Source organism: Manihot esculenta, chromosome 3 (genome assembly GCF_001659605.2).
Source record: "Manihot esculenta cultivar AM560-2 chromosome 3, M.esculenta_v8, whole genome shotgun sequence".
Classification (NCBI taxonomy): Eukaryota; Viridiplantae; Streptophyta; class Magnoliopsida; order Malpighiales; family Euphorbiaceae; genus Manihot; species Manihot esculenta.
Window position 1 is genome coordinate 5,709,892 of NC_035163.2, and position 17,835 is coordinate 5,727,726.

Below are 17,835 nucleotides of genomic sequence, written 5' to 3' on the forward strand. Positions count from 1 at the left end.
CATAAAAGTCTGCTGGAAAGACAAGTTCATCTACTTGTACTAGAACATCTTCTAGAACTCCTTTTGGATACACCACAGATCTGTCAGCCAACTGAATCACTACTCTTGTGTCTTTTAGTGCACCTGCATTCAAAGAATTATAAATAGCAAGAGGCATAACATTAATGGATGCACCTAGATCACACATAGCTTTCTTTATCCCAACATTGCAAATTTTGCAAGAAATAGCAAACATTCCTTTATCTTTGCATTTAGTTGGAAGTTCTCTTTTTATCACAGCAGTAACAACCTCACCTACACTTACTTTTCCTCTCTCAGCAAGCTTCCTTGTGTTGGTACACAGTTCTTTCAGAAATTTTGCGTACCTGGGAATCTGTTTCACAGCATCTAACAGAGGTATGTTGATTTTCACTTTCCTGAAGGTCTCAAGGATCTCCTTTTCTTCTTTTTCTTTTTGTGTCCTTTCAAATCTTTTTAAAAAAGGAGGTGGAATTTTGAAACTTACCTGTTGATTTGCATTTGGCTGTTGAACCGGTTTGGCTTGCTCTTTTGGCTTTGAGAGGTGGTGCGCCGGTTGGTCTTCTGGAACACTTTGTTCTTGCGCCCTTGGCTCTTCTTCATCAGATTTGGCATCTAGGAGCTCTTTCCCACTTCTTAATGTGATAGCACTCACATTTTGTTTAGGATTAGTTTCAGTTTGGGAATGTAGCTTACCTTGGGATTCAGACTTGCTCATAGATTTGGCCATCTGTCCCACCTGTTGTTGGAGAGTTTACACAAAGTTTGCCAAAGTCTCTATCATCTTCTCAAGGTGCTGGTTGGAACTTGGAGGTGCTGATTGGGCTTGATTTCTTTGATAATTCTGATAGCTCTGGTTGTTGTTAGCCCTTCCATAGCTAAAATTGGGGTGGTCTCTCCAACCTGGATTGTAGGTGTTAGAATAGGGATTATGTCTCACCTGGCTATTATATCCTCCAATGGCATTCACTTGCTGGCTATCTTCTTGAAGTGTAGGACATTGATCAGTTGGGTGTCCTACATATGCACAAATCCCACATGGCCGAGGTGGCTGGAGTGTTTGAGCCTGCTGAGCTTGACCTATGACAAAATTTTTCATAACAGAGGTCAGTTCAGAAATCTGAGAAGCTAGAACAGATGTACTTACCTCATTGGCTCCTCTTTGCAATTGCTTTTCTTCTCCATATTGCCTAGATGAGGCTATAAGTGTTGAGATCAACTCTCTCATCTCCCTAGGTGTTTTATCTGCAATGGAACCTCCACATGCCACATTAATAAATCTCCTTTCAGATGGTAGCAAACCTCTATAGATGAATTCTATGAGTGACTTGTCTGAGATATCATGTTGAGGACAACCTGTACACAATCTTTTAAACCTTTCCCAATAGTCATATAAATCCTCATATTGTTTTTGCCTAATGCTACTGATCTCTCTTCTTATGCCAATGGCTTTAGAAGTTGGGAAGTATTTGTTCAGAAAGGCTATTACCATATCATCCCATGAAGTGATAGATCCAAGTGGTAAATAAAATAACCAATCCTTAGCATAATCATCAAGTGAAAAAGGAAAAGCTCTCAATTTAACATGTTCTTCAGTTATGCCTTGCGGCCTCATGGATGAACAGACAATGTTAAATTCTTTTAAGGGTTTGTGTGGATTTTCATTCTCTAAACCTCTAAATTTAGGGAGTAGATGAATCAAACCTGTTTTCAGTTCAAAGGAAACTGTAAGAGGTGGATAAGTGATGCAAAGAGGTGCTTGATCACCTGTAGGTGCTGCCAACTCTCTCATGGTTCTTTCTCTTGGCATTGGGGCCCTCATGACTAGATTTTCTTGTATTAATTCATCATGGACAGCATGTCCAGCATGGGCAGCAGGTTGTGCCATGTGTTCAGCCATCTCTGTGGCTTGGTGGTGCGATTCAGAGGATTCAGAAGGTGGATCTGCGATGGGTGCTCTTCCTACGCAGATTTGGCTTCAGTTGTCTCCCAAAGTCGAGTTGCTTGCTTCCCTAATCTCCTGATTGTGCGCTCAATCTCTGGATCGTAAGACAGAGTTTCCTTGTGTCCGGATCTGGTCATGAAAGAAAAATAAACAAGCTATATCAATTTCCCGGCAATGGCGCCAATTTTTGACTCGCAGTTGTCGAAGCCGGTCAAAAATAACCTTTCTGGTTATCAATAATCTTACAAATTTAGATAGTGGTGAAAGGATCAAATCTATAGGGAATTGAAAAATTATCTATCTTCCTTGTCAAGGCCAAGAGAATTAACTGAAAGCAAAGAAACTGAAAGCAAAATAAAAATAAAGTGCAAGTAAAGTAAAATGGGGGGATTTGAGATTGATTGAATTGATCTAAACCTGAAAGTAATAAAAGAAAGCGAATAATAAAAGTAAAGAGATTTTAATAATGAGAAAGATCTAGTTGAAGAATTGGGTCCACTTTAGTTATTGGGATTGATCATTGACACTTAGTTTCCCTTGATAGATTCAATAGATTATGTAATACCCGGCTAGACTCCGGTATCGGAATTCCTACCGTCCGGTGGAATCTCGGATGTCGGAAGCCTCTAGTAGGGTAGAAACATGTTTTCATAAAAATGTTTTAAAGTATTTCATGGTTTTAAGTATGAAATTAAATGAGTTTTTGCATGAAAAGTCTTTGGAGGAAAACCCAGGTTCGGCCGCCGAAAGTCAAGTTCGGCCGCCGAACATGCATGCGTTTTGGAGGCACGTTAGGCCCCGAAAGCATGAGTGAGGGAAGGCCAGGTTCGGCCGCCGAAAGTCCAAGTTCGGCCGCCGAACATGGCATGCATGCGAAAGCACTTTCGGCCCCCGAACGTGGCCTGGCCAGCCACCTATAAAAGGGTCACTTAGCCGAAATGGGCGAGCTTTCTCCCATTTTCGGCCATAGCTAGCTTCCGACCTCCCTCTCCCCAGATCTAGTGTTTTTCCTTCAAATCCCCACCATTTTTCTTGAGTTTTAAGCTTGCATTGAAGATTTTGAACTTTTGAAACAAGTTTTGGAGCTTTGGGAACTCAGGAGCTCATTTGCTTGGATCTCCGAGTTTAGGTCGTCTCTCTCTCGATCTTCAAGAGGTAAGAGCCGATCTTAAGCTCATTGTATGTTTTAAGTAAGTTTTAAGTTGTTTTATGGGGTAGAATGCATGTTTAGCTCATAGTTAGGTTTTTGAGTTAATGATATGATTTGAGCAATGTATGTTGGTTTGTGTTGTTGTTGTGTGTTGTAGTTGGGGTTTAAGTTAGTTTGAGGCCCCTAGGAACCATTGTATGTATTTTTGCATGATTTGGATGAGTTATATGCATGTTGGAAGAGTTAGGAGGCAAATGTGCATAAAGAGAGCCAAGTTTCTGCCCTTTGGCAGAAACCAAGTTCGGCAGCCGAAGGAGCTTTCGGCCGCCGAACGTGGCTGGGGAGGCAGGCCTTACGGCTGCCGAAGTTGCCCCCGAAAAGAGACTTTCGTCTCTGTCTGGGACTTTCGGCCGCCGAAGGTGCCGCCGAACATGCATGAGTTTCGCCTCTGTCTGGGAGTTTCGGCCGCCGAAGGTGCCGCCGAACCTGCCTGACTTTCGGCTCTGGAGGGACTTTCGGCCGCCGAAGGTGCCACCGAAAGTGCCCTGTCCAGCCATTTCTTGCATGTTTTCCTATGATTATTCCATGATGTTTTAGGGGGTTTTTTGGGAGTATATTAGAGTTATGTTTATGTATGTTTGGTCCCTCATTGGAGTCCACCTGTGTAGGTTCGGACCCGAGGAACCGAGGACCCCAGCAGTGAGCCAGCTGCTACAGAGTTTGTCAGAGCTAGCCAGAGGTGAGTGGAATAAACCTTAAGTTTTAAAATAAATGAAATATGAATTTTGAGCATGATCCATGCATCATGAATGCCATGAGATATAGTAGGTTGTTTGCATTAGTATTCACGAATATGTTGCATTGCATTTATGATGTTGATGTGGATTGGTCATTGGATGATCCTTTAGTCCTCATATGATATGATGATGTTATGGCATGATATGGTATGGAAGTCCAGGTTGTACCCATTCTACGTCCCTGGCACGATGTAAGAGGAAGTCCAGGTTGTACCCATTCTACGTCCCTGGCACAGTTGGACTGTATGATATGTGATGTTAAGAGAAAGACCGGTTGTACCCATTCTACGTCCCGGCACAGTTGGACTATGTAGAGGACTATTGGTGACAATACCATCCGAGATGTGATTAGTTGTTTTCTATTATTCTGCTCACTGGGCTTTGTAGCTCACCCCTCTCCCCTAACCCCAGATGTGCAGGTACAGGGTAGACCAGGAGGTTAGCCAGAGTTTTGAAGTATGTCTATGTAATAGTTAGATTGTGGACATGACAATTGTACTATGATGTAATGTAAGAAATTTCAGTATGTTATGTAATGAGGTATATTGAGGTTATAGATGTGCTTGACCCTATGAGTATTGTAATCCCTTGTTGATGCATGATCTTAGATATTTGATGATACAGATGTTAGCCAACTCAACACATGTATATCGCCCATTGGGGCATTGATGAGATCCCATAGAGGGGTCAAGTTTATAATGATGTTTATGTTCAATGCATGCAGGTTGAGTTTGGTGTATGAGTAATGAATGAAAGAAAAGTTTTAAATTTTTATGTATGATTGTTGATCATGTATGGGATTAAACAGGTTTACAGGTTACATGTCAGGCTTGCTACGGGTCCCGGCGGCCTTAAGTCGACCCGGATCCTAGCGCCGGTAGCGGTCCGATTTTCGGGTCGTTACAGATTAGTTATAGAGATGAAAGACACTTATCACCACCTTGTCTCTCCTTAATCATAAACCAATTAGAGAATGTCCTCTAATTAATCACTAATCAACAAGTTGCCCAGGAACGTCCTTGGGCCTTAGGCATCAAAACAACTATCAATTGCATTAAGAAATAGAGAGATCTAATCCTAACTACCTAAACGCATGGTGATATTGCTAGATTATGCAACTTCCTTAGTTTTTACACCAAGTGTTCTTATGTTTAAACAATCCGAGCAATTACGGACTCAAAATTATTCAAACTAATAATATATTGCCTTGCAATCAAGAATCAAGTGGCCACATTGATCATAATAACAAAGCAATAATGGAATCAAGCATGAAATTGCATAAATATTGAATAACCAAAAGATAAACAACTTATGTTCAGATTTCACAATCCATAAAACAACCAAAGTATCACCTAATCTTCAACTAGAACAAAAGGTTTCAGCCACTCATGGCTAAAACAAAACAAGAAAATAAAGAAAGGAAGAAGAAGAGATGGTGTCACTTGCAATCCCGTATGTGTGTCCAAGGGAGAGTAGAAAAAGCATGAGAGGCTCCTTATGTGTCTTTTTATAGTTGAAAGTGTTGCCCTAGGTCCTTGCTGCCCAAGTTGAATTCTTGGCTGCCCATGCTGCCCATATCTTGCACATTAATGAGGTGGAGCCTCCTTTTGAATTTTGAATTTTGAATGTGCAAAACTTGAGGTGGCATGTGTGACTTCTTTGGCTTCTTTGACAAGCTAAATTTGAATTTCAAATTTGAATATGCATCTTCTAAAGATTTGGCTTCTTCAATAAGGAAAATGATTCTTGAAGATCTTGAATTTCAAACTGCTCTGCAGACTGCACTTTCCTTATTTGCCACTTTCCTTATTTAGTACTTTCCTTAATGAGCTGAAACTTGAATTTGAATTTTGAATTCTCTTAAGGATTTGAAATTTGAATTTCAAATTACTTTCCTTATTTGGCTCCTTTCAAATTGCATTTGGCATGCTTGCTCTCCTTTGCTCCATTTTAGGCAGTTTTAGGGGAATTTTCACCAAATTGTCTCTTTACACCATTTTCTGCAGAATAAGATTAAAATAACTAAATTAGGCAGAAAAAGTGTAAATTAACATCAATATCATCATGATAAAATGATCTAAATTATGCTCTATCAAACATCCAAGAGCCCCGCAAACTTTTATAATCTGGATGTCTTTTCTAAAGTTTATGATATGGAGTGTCATTTGATAAAACTGAGGATGATATCCGATTGATGAGATAAACTACATTAAGGAAAACATCAACCCAAAGTGTTAATGGCAAATTTGTATGAACACAATAGTTAAACTAGTTTCAATAATGTGATGATACTTCCTTTCTGCAATACCATTTTGTATAGAGTTCCTGGACATGATATTTGTATTTCAATTCCATAAGTCTTTAAATAAGAAAAAAAATTCATGATAGTTGAATTCGCCTTCAAATTTGTTTTCAACCAACCTGTAGAATTCCTTAAAAACATCAAAGAAATCATTTTTTTTTTTTTTACGTAATAGATATAACCATATCAACCTAAAAAAGTCATCCACAAAAATAACATCAAATCGAAATTTCTAATTTGAAACCAAAGGGGCCGGACCTCAAATATCACAATAAATTTTCTCTAAGAGGATATTTTGAAATTTTATTTGATGAATGGAAAGGTAGTTTACAGCTCTTTTCCATTTGAACTTACACAGATAGCATATTGATCATCTTCAATATTTGTTTACTTCTCCAGTGTGAGATATAGGTAAACTATTTTCATCCCACATATAGATAACATCATTTCCATTATATGATTTAATGCGAGAAAGTTTACTTGCATCATTTGTCATATGTGTTGTAGCTCTAGAATATATGGAAAGATGGGTTATTATGATCATCAATGGTAAGAGCAACCAGTACTTGGGAAAATTCTTCAAATTGATAAGAGTAATCATACCTATACCAACAATCAATAGCAGTATGGTTTGGTTTGTTATAGATTTGATAGGAAATTTTATCCTTATTCTTATATTTTTGATGTTGTCCATAGATAGTAGTGTTTTTCGGTGACTGACTGCTACTATCTTGAATTTTATTATTATTATTTTATTATTTTGAGTTTGTTGATGAAGAACCTCTAAAGTTGTAGCCACTTGCAGGAGTAAAGTCTTTATCTCTTGAGGTGAAATTTTCACGTCCTCCTTTATTATTTTGTCTGCAATCTCTTTGTCCAACGAAAGGTTGAGCACGTTTCAAGAAGGCTTTTTCTTCTTCTTTTCTTGAAAGTTGATTCTTCTCAAAACCTTAGAGAGCCTGGATAAATTGTGTGAAAGATGGGTAAGGTGGTTTTATGAGCATGGCATTTTTAAAGTTCTCATAGTTTGAACCAAGCCCACGAGCAAATTGAAAAACTTTTTCAAGTTCTGATAAAGATTGTTTAATAGTAGCAAGAGTATCACAAATTGATTTAAATTCTTTTAGGTAATGCTCTAAGGATCTTGATCCCTTCTTGAAGGTCATGAGTATATACTTCAAATGCCCTCCTTTCTCAATAGTCATTGGAATAATTTATTGTTCCAATATTATCCATACCTCATGTGATGTTTCTAGCCCAAAGATAGAATTTATGATGTCCTCATTCATGGTCCTAAACAACTAGAAAGTGAAAAGACCATCATTGGTCATCCAAGGCTCATACAGTAGGTCTCTAGTTAGTGTTTTGTATCACTCATGAGATAATAATAAATAGTTAAAGTTTTTATTAAGTGTATGATTTGAGAATGTCATAGTAAAAAGTTGGTCAAATTTAATTTTATAGAAATGAGATTGGAACATTAATAAAATGATTGGATAATGAATTGAGGTTCATTTGCGAATGTGGACATATTGAGACTTGCAGGTGTAGGATCTGATACCATGAAAAATAACAATAAAAAAAGGTATTAATTAAGTGATATAAGCTGTTAAAGAATAAAATTTCTACACAATTCATGGAAAATCTTCAATATGATTTAGGGAGTAATATGAGTCATAGTTGATGCGATGAAAATCTTCAATATAATTTTCTTTAACATATTTTAACGATTTATTATTGTATTATATATTTAGTACATATAATGAATTAATACATTTTGTTTAGTAACATTTTTATAGGACAAAATTCATGAAATTGTGTAAATAATTTAATTTTAAAAAATTAATAAATTATTGTTAATATATTTTATTTAATAGATATATTACATTTAAACATATAATAAATTGGCATATACCATAATTATATTAAAATTTAAAAATTATAATTTAATATAAATTTTGTGTATATATATTTAGTAAGTTGAATATTTTTTTTAAATATTTATTGTTAGAAGAAAGTAAAAAAAGTATTTTGTAGTTTTATCGATTTTTTACTCTAGAGTCTATAATTCAATTTATGTCAAAATAATATATGTGGTATCATAACGTTAGTAAATAATAATAATTTTTAAAGGCCATGAAAAATATTAATATGAAAATTATATTACAATATACTAATTTAACACAAAAATAAGTAAATAATATGGTACTTTTTTATACTTTCCCTTTTTAATTAACAACTGTATTTTTCTTGCCACGTCGACATTTTTTTATGGTGTTAAAAAATTGTTGTTATTTACTAATAACATGATATAACTAGTGTAATACCCGGCTAGACTCCGGTATCGGAATTCCTACCGTCCGGTGGAATCTCAGATGTCGAAAACCTCTAGAATGGCAAAATCATGTTTTTATAAAATGTTTTAATGTATTTTATGGTTTGAGCAAGAAAGAAATTGAGTTTTGAATGAAAAAGACTATGGAGGCATTTTCAGGTTCGGCCGCCAAACCTCAAGTCCGGCCGCCGAACATTGGATGGTTTAGGGGGGCAAGTTAGGCTTCCGAAAGAGGCAAAGGTTCGGCCGTCAAACCTCATGTTCGGCCGCCGAACTTGCATGAGTTTTAGAGGCATTTTAGGCTGCCGAAGGGTGGTTTGGCCAGCCCTATAAAAGGGCTCCATGGCCGAAATGGGTGAGCTTTCTCCCCATTTTCGGCCAACGGTGAGTCCATGCTCTCCCATGGTCATTTTTTATGTTTTTCCTTCGATCTTTCATGTTTTAACAAGTTTTATCTTGGTTTGAAGATATTTGAGCAAAAGAGCAAGTTTTGAAGCTTGGAGACCAAAGAGTTGATTTCTCCCCATCTCTAAGCTAGGATCGTATTTCCTCTCGATCTTCAAGAGGTAAGCTTAAATCCAACCTTCCTTGTATGTTTTAAACAAGTTTTATGAAGATTTATGGGGTAGAAATGCATGTTTAGGTTATTGTTGAGTTTATGGGTTTATATTATGTTTATGAGCAATGTGGGTAGTATGTGTATGTTTGATGTGTTTTGGTTGGGGTTTAAGTTAGTTTGAGACCCCTATGTGCTTGTTGGCTTGAGTTTGCATGTTGTAGACTAGGTAAATGCATGATGGAATGGATTGGGAGGCATTTGTGCATGAAAGAGGCTGAGTTCTGCCCTTTGGAAGAACTCAGGTTCGGCAGCCGAAGGGACTTTTGGTCGCCGAACCTGCCTGTGGAGGCAAGCCTTTGGATGCCGAATCCTGCCCCCGAAAGTGGACTGTCGGCTCTGGAAGGGAGTTTCGGCCGCCGAAGGTGCCGCCGAACATGCATGAGTTTCGTCTCTGGAAGGAACCTTCGGCCGCCGAAAGTGCCGCCGAAGGTGCATGACTTTCGGCTCTAGAGAGACTTTCGGCCGCCGAACCTGCCGCCGAAAGTGCCCTGTTCAGCCTTCTTTTGCATGATTTATGTGATTGTTTTATGGTGTTTTAGGGGGTTTTTGGGGAGTATTTTAGAGTCATGTTCATGTATGTTTGGTCCCTCATTTGAGTCCACCTGTGTAGGTTCGGACCCGAGGAACCAAGGACCCCAGCAGTGAGTTAGCTGCTTCAGAGTCTTTAGAGCATCAGCCAGAGGTGAGTGGAATAAACTTTATGTTTAAAGTAAATGAATTTTGAGCATGATACATGCATCACGTATGCCATGAGATATTCTAGGTTGTTTGCATTAGAATTCACGAATATGTTGCATTGCATATTATGTTGTTGATGTGGATGAATGTTGGATGATCCTTTAGCCCGCACTATGATATGATATGATATGAGATAGTGATGATACGGTATGAAAGACCAGTGAGGCCCATTCTACGCCCCTGGCATATTGGAATGTTATGTTATGTTATGTTAATATAAGAGAAAGACCAGTGAGGCCCATTCTATGCCCCTGGCACTATTGGAATGTGTAGTGGGCTATCGGTGATAAGTTCATCCTTGATGTGATTTGTTTGTGATGTGACGCATTTCATGAAAGCATGAATGTTAATATGATGTTTTATGTTATTCTGCTCACTGGGCTTTAGTAGCTCACCCCACTCCCTTAATCCCCCAGGTTTGCAGGTACGGGATAGGTCGGGAGGTCAAGAAGAGTAAAGTTATGTTATGTAATAGTTAGAAGTGGACTGGATAAATTGTAAAATATTGAATAGTCATGTAATAATGATATTGAGGATTAGAATTGTGGTTGACCCTATATGTATGGTTATCCCCTTTGATACATGATCTATAAAATGTTTTTATGATGTTTATGCAAACCAAATTTAATATATATTATGTTACCCCATTGGAGTAATGTTGAGGACTCCAATGTGGGGTTAATGATTATGTATATGATTAGTGCATGCATAGGTTGAGTTTGGTGAATGAATGAAAAGAAAAGTTCAAAATTTTTATGTATGTGTTGATCATGTATGTGATTAAACAGGTATACAGGATAAATGTTTGGCTTGCTACGGGTCCCGGCGGCCTTAAGCCGATCTGGATCCTAGCGCCGGTAGCGGTCCGGTCTCCGGGTCGTTACAACTAGGTACTATTTTGATTCAAATTGAACTACGGACCCTAAAGTGAAAATGAGTGAAACTAAAATGTATTTTTTTTTGTACTTTTTCCTTATTAATACATAAAAATAGTTATAAATTACAAATAAAATTTAAATACAGTGTAGAATAATATCTATATTTTTTTACTACTGTTTATAAGGTTGTTTGCAATTTATTGTATTTAGTTGTGTAAATTAAATCATTTATGCAATAAATTTATAGTTAGTAACGTGTAACAATACATATTATTATAATTATAATTCATATTTTTTTACTCACATAATTAATTTGTAATAGAGGTATAATTTTATGAAATAACAATTCTTCAATATGGCTTTATTCATCGGAATGAATAAATTATTAATACAAATACAAGATATGATTATGGTAGTGATGAATCTAAAATGTTTCATATTCGAAGAAAATTGAACCATGAAGAATTAGTTGTGCAAATTGTACACATAATTAGATTGCTAAGTGGCAATGAATGTATTACCAATATAATATATGGATAACCTATGTTTGATTACCTGACTAGTGTTAGAGTTGTCGATGCAGTTGTTTTATATATCCATATAATTCGCAGGCATATAACAACATGTTACCTGACTAGTATTACCTAACTAGTGTAGAAATGATTTTTGGTTACCTAACTAGTGTTGGAGTTTCTAACACTAGGAAAGTGAAATTTATGGATTTTGATTGTAATGTAGATAATGTAGGTAACATTCAAAGACAAGAGGTTGTAGGTTTGCATAATGAATATTATAATGTTAGAGAAATCGGTAGTTGTGTGATTATTGTAAAGAGCTTGCTAGTAAAGGAGATCATCATTGGCTATAAAATAAAAAGGAGATTGATGAAGAAGTTAATACTGATGTTAGGATAACAACATATTATAATAGACGATATAAAATCTCTTGCGACTATTGGTATACTCTCCTTGAAACAAGTTAAATACTCAAGATAGAGATGAAAATAAAAAGGCTTAAATAAGATTCTGTATTTTATTTATAATAGTCCAGTTTTAATTTATTTTATATAAATAAAAAAAAAGAGAAATAAGATTTGAATTTTAAATTTTTGGCAGATATAAGCCTATGTAATTGCTCCTTTTTGTAGGTGGTGGGCATAACTGCCCACTAACCCTCTTTTCTCTCAATCTATTGTTAATAAGAGAGGCTAAAATCTTGTTTTGCTCTCCAAAGAGAAATAGCTCTCAAGAAAACAAATTCCTCTTTTATTTCTCCATTCTGTCAAAAATAATTTTCCGGACTCTCCTTTCAAAACAGTTTGATGGGAGAACAAAAAGGTTGTTCTCATTTTTTAGTTCTGCCCGGCTATTTTTTTATGGATGTCGAGCTACCTTCTGTCTGTGTCGGCGACCTCCTGTGTTCGTGTGGAACTAAAGGGTGTCGGTCGTGGAATCTGAGGATATCCAAGTACTTGGATTCTTGGGGAATACACTGTAATTCCAGATAACTCTTAGGCTGTAAATTATATGCATGAAGTATGTGATACAATATGTACTAGTGTGTTATTTAATTATTTGGATCCTAGAAAATTTATAAATTTTTCAACACTCTTTACTTAGATATTAACTTTAATGTAATACAAGTTCATGAATATACTTTGGAACAATATAAAGGAAAATTGTGTTAGAATGCTCTTCAGATTAACAAATGATATTGTTTTTGCTGCTAAAGAATATCATATGATTAGACATCATCATTTTTATTATGATGAAATAAAAAGTAGAGTGTACTCCATGAAGTGCAATGATAAAGCATATGGTTGTAAGTGGACATCTACAAAAGAAGGAAAATGCAGATATATATCATAGCTAAATCTTTTGGTGGATGGGATGAATTATATGGTTGATTGCAAAAGTACGTTAATACAATTTTATGTTTTAATCTAAAAATTATTATTATAATCAAAGTTCATCTGCATTGGGTAGTAAATGATCTATTAAAGAGGTTAGAGTTTTTTATTGCATTTTTTTTTCCTTCAAACAATTAATAGAGTGTTTCAAGTTATATAGACTTTCATATTTATTGATGATACATTTTTATATAATAAATATGGTAGATGCATACTTTGTGTTACTGCACCTAATGAAAATAATCACATATTTCCACTTAGCAAAAAGAAAAATCATAATTGGGTATGGTTCATGAGTTACTTAAGATTATATGTAACCGATCAATATGAATTATATGTCATATCAGACAGACATGTCAACATAAAAAAAGCTATGCAAAAAATTTGTGGCAACCCTCTGTTGTTCATCATTGATATTACCCGAAACATATATTGAGTAATTATAATACAAAATTTAAGTATGCTGACTTGAAAAAAGCTTTGAGAAAAGTATATTACATTTCATTTAATTTTAAGTAGTAGTTAATGAATTTATATAATATTTTTAATTAATCTAATTATAATACATAAATATAGCTAATGAGAGATAAAAACGAAATTTTTTACGATGTCATGCAGAAACTAAAGAGAGTGCATTAAGAGACGTTTGATCGGACGGTGAAAATACTACTAGAAACTTAGATTCGTTTGCATGATGGAAGGAAATAATATAAATCAATGATAATTAATACCATTGAATCTGTTAATAGTATATTAAAGATATTTCATGCAAAATTTTCCATTAATGCACACATTATTTCAACACAAGTTGATCTATATATTTAGAACAATAGAAAATGAATTATTTCACTAAATTATGTGAAGATATTATTCAAAAAAATAAAATGGACCTTAGTAGCGAGACATTAGTTGTTGAAGTTTGAAAAATGGCGGTGGAAATAAATAAATTGTTAAACTGTATGAAAGAATATGTAACTATGGGAAGTTTTGAGAGATGCAAATTCCATATTCGCATGCAATTGCATCATACTTATATAAATTTATTGATTATGAGCAATATGTTGATCCTTACTACTCATTAGAGATGACAGCCAAATGTTGCGGTCTTATATTTAATCCATTCGGACATCTTGATTTATTGGATAGAATCATATGGAAAGTCTTTTGTTATGGTCTTATTTCATGCACCATGATAGATAAAAAAATCTTCACAAAACTTCATTGCAGGTATCTAATTGTAATTGTAATTGGACTGTTAAATATGCAAGGCAGGTTGCAATATGGGAGGAAATGTGTTAACGAGTCCTCAAATTTGCACAATTAGAAGGTTCACTCTATTACCGTTCTGAATACATGGAGTGATATAGGTACATCTTCGGACTATAGATATAATATTGTGGTATAGGAATTGATACTGCGATAATTATATTTAACAACCATAATATGAATTTCTATACAGTTTTATATTAATATATTAAATATAAACTGAATGGTTTAGTATTTTGAAATCTATTAATAATTCATCTGAATTATCTACATTAACTTAAATTTTTTTAATATTTCATCTATAATCAATTTCATATATAAATATTAAAAAAAATCCGCAGAGTTTTACTTGTATGGTGGACAAATCTAAAATTTGAAAGTACTCATCATTGTACAATCTAATTACATATTTGTCATTATCATATTATTCAATTCAAGTATACATATTTGATCTATCAATTTTAAGTGCAATTGTTTAATGAACAATCTGATTCCGTTTGTATATTGAACATTTCTAAAATTTCCAATAAACATTGCAATCTCACAACTTGTATACAATATAATTTTAAAGTACTCATCAATTTACAAATCAATTATACTTGATTCTCATACAACTCAATTCAAATGTATTACATGTATAGTAGATAGACACAATAAAAATAATATTACATCTCATTTATAAATATTAATTATATTACAATATTTATAGTGAATATAGAGCATAAAAAATATTGATTTATACTTTATCACAATGATGTAGATGAAAGAATTGCATATGGAGCATTTGCTTGAATCTGCAGTATAATATTCTAAAGTTGTTTTGTTGTAACTTCTACTTCAGCTAAACGTTCTTTTAGCAATCGATTATCCTCTTAAAGGCTAATATTTGAACGTGAGCGTAATTTTTTTATTCATTTGCCTTCATTTCACCCCATAGCTAATCACATAGTCACAATGTTGTGACTCAATATTTTTCTACTACCTCTACAGGAGACAAAGTGAGATTAGATTGTATATTATCATGAATTTTATCCTATAATATAAGTGATAAATTAGTGATACAAGTACAACAATTTATGATATTAACATATTTATAATGAACAAAAATTAACATACATATTCACATTAGAGTAAACCAAATGTCCACTTTTATTATGAGTCTCACAAAATATAGTTCCTACATATGTAGGTTTGTCATCTTGATCTCCCATTATAAAGTACAATTTTATAAGAAACTAATATAATAATAATAATTCCAAATATATAAAAATATCAATAATTTGAATAGTATTATCAAGTCATAGATAATCTATCTGTAAGGCTTGCTATCAGTCTGAAATGTTTAAATTTTTCCTATTTTCAGAATTTCGAGCACTTGCTTCCTACAATTGCAATGTAGTAATATAACTTTATATCTAAAAGATAATAAACATTAATAAAATAATTTTATTTAATTGACATAATCTATAATATATGTATCAGTGAATTTAAATATCGCACCTTACACGGTTTGGTGAAAAAATAGTCCTTAACCAGCCACTCGTCTTTTTTATGTGTATCCCTGGAAAGACATTTTTTAATATTTCCGGAATAGAACGACAAAGTATATTATGTAACGACATTTTGCCAATTATTCCACAAATAATTTATATGCTCTAAAGTTTATCAACAGTATCGCTCAATATTTGTATTCTTAAACTTATCCTAACAAATAATTAAAGTGAATTAATAAATATAACTATATTTATTGCACCACAACGGCTCAAAAATGAAAGTATCTTGACTGAAGCCGATTTTTTTTATAATTTTATCAATTTTATCCCATGATGTCACCCTTATTGGACAAATATTCAGGTCACGCACTACTCTCCCCAAGTGTCTAGACCAATCAGCTTAATTTTTTCTAACAACTTGATTATTATAAGAAGTCACCTCCAGTTTCTCTCCTTTCGGTGATAGAACTTCAAAACTTTGTTCATGCCTCTTGTTTTCCTCTTGTTTTGTAAAGTGGCAACTTCTTAAAGATTAAAAAAGAATTAAAATTTATTAGTTGAAATAATATATCAATAATAAATAAATATGATTAACAAATAATAATAATGCATATGATAATAATTTTTTTGACTTTTAGATGCTTAATGTATTACCTAGCGTAGTTCAAAATCTATTAATATTAATAATTAAAAAATTATTAATATTGAATGACACAAAATAAAATTAGTAAATTCACTTTCATATATTTGTTCATATATATTATTATCTTGTTCCATATGATTATCTTTATAGAGACATTATCATGGGCCTCTAATGGCTATGTGCAAATGGTGCAATACGATTTTGTGCATGTGGTGTAGTACGATCCTGTTCCTCTACCTAAGTTATTGTATCAAAATTTATCAATATCAACAATTAACAAATTATTATGTTAACGCAAAAAACATAACCTTCCGTGAAATAAATAAAAATAGGAAATTTACCTTTATGCACTTGTTTGTGTATCTCATTATATTTTTCTCTATAATCTCCATCTTTAAATATAGAAGTATCACCATATAACTCTAAATAACTATGTGTAAATAGTGTAGTATGGTTTTGTGTGACTATTGCAGGAAAGAATGATCAAGATAAATGTTCATATCCCCTCTTTTACCTAATATACCTGGTGGTATAAATGAACTCCTTATCATAAACATTCCACGAATTATAACAAAATAACATTATACGTCTTTCTCCATGTATTACAATTAAAGAATCTCAATTAGGACACCATAGTGATTTATGTTACTAATTTCATCACTAATATCTCAAACTACAATACCTCCATTATTTTGTATCATCAAACATTTATCATGAGATTCAATAATTTTATCTATCTCTCATGTTTTCTTTTACTCAATAATTTTTATCATATAAAATCAGAATCTCTAAAGGAAAAAAGTTATTTAAGATTACTGTTAATTGAATTTATTCCTTTCTACTTATGTTTAGCTTGTAATTTATTCAAATGTGGATGTTGGTTAATTTTCAGCTTTAATCCTCATCTTTAATTACTAAAATTTTCCATCAATGTTATTTTGCTATTTCTCTAGTCCATACGATATACATTCAGTTCATATAAATCTTTTATATAGTCCTTTTGTTTTTATGTTTTATACAGTTAAACCTATATGGATAAGAGTTCGAACCCTGCTTAAATAACTACCTAATATATTCATCTCACTTATTACTTTTGTCCTTTTTTTTATTACTCTATAATAAAACTAAATAAAATCTAAAATAATATTTATTAACTACATTGTTAGTACTCCGTATCAAATTTCAAATTAAAACTAAAATTATCAAATTATCAAATTTAATTTGATTCTCCTCCTTCTAATTTAATAACGATTGAATTTATTTTTATATAAAATTAAAATTATACATCCAAATATCAATAATTATTTTTAGATTTAATAAAAATAAAATATTTTAAGTATTTAGTATATATACTCTCTTACTCATAAAGGTATATTATCATTTATCATTCAATTAAAAATCGAGTAATAGTATAATATTATAATTTATCTATAAAAGACAATTCCATTATTTATTATCCAAATACATTATATATTTATATTAATAAATAAAGTGATTCAATTTTCGATTGTTGATAATGTTTTTTATATATAATAAATATATTATTTTTTACCCGTGATATAATATTTTAAATTTTTATTTATTAGTGTTGTATAGGTATTTAGAAACATTTAATTTCCATGTGGTACTTAATTTTGAAAAAAAAAACATAAACCTTAGAAATTGTCATATGGCATAGGTGGATAGAAATTCAATCAACCAATCAATACAACAAATCAACATTTAAACATCATTAACATGAG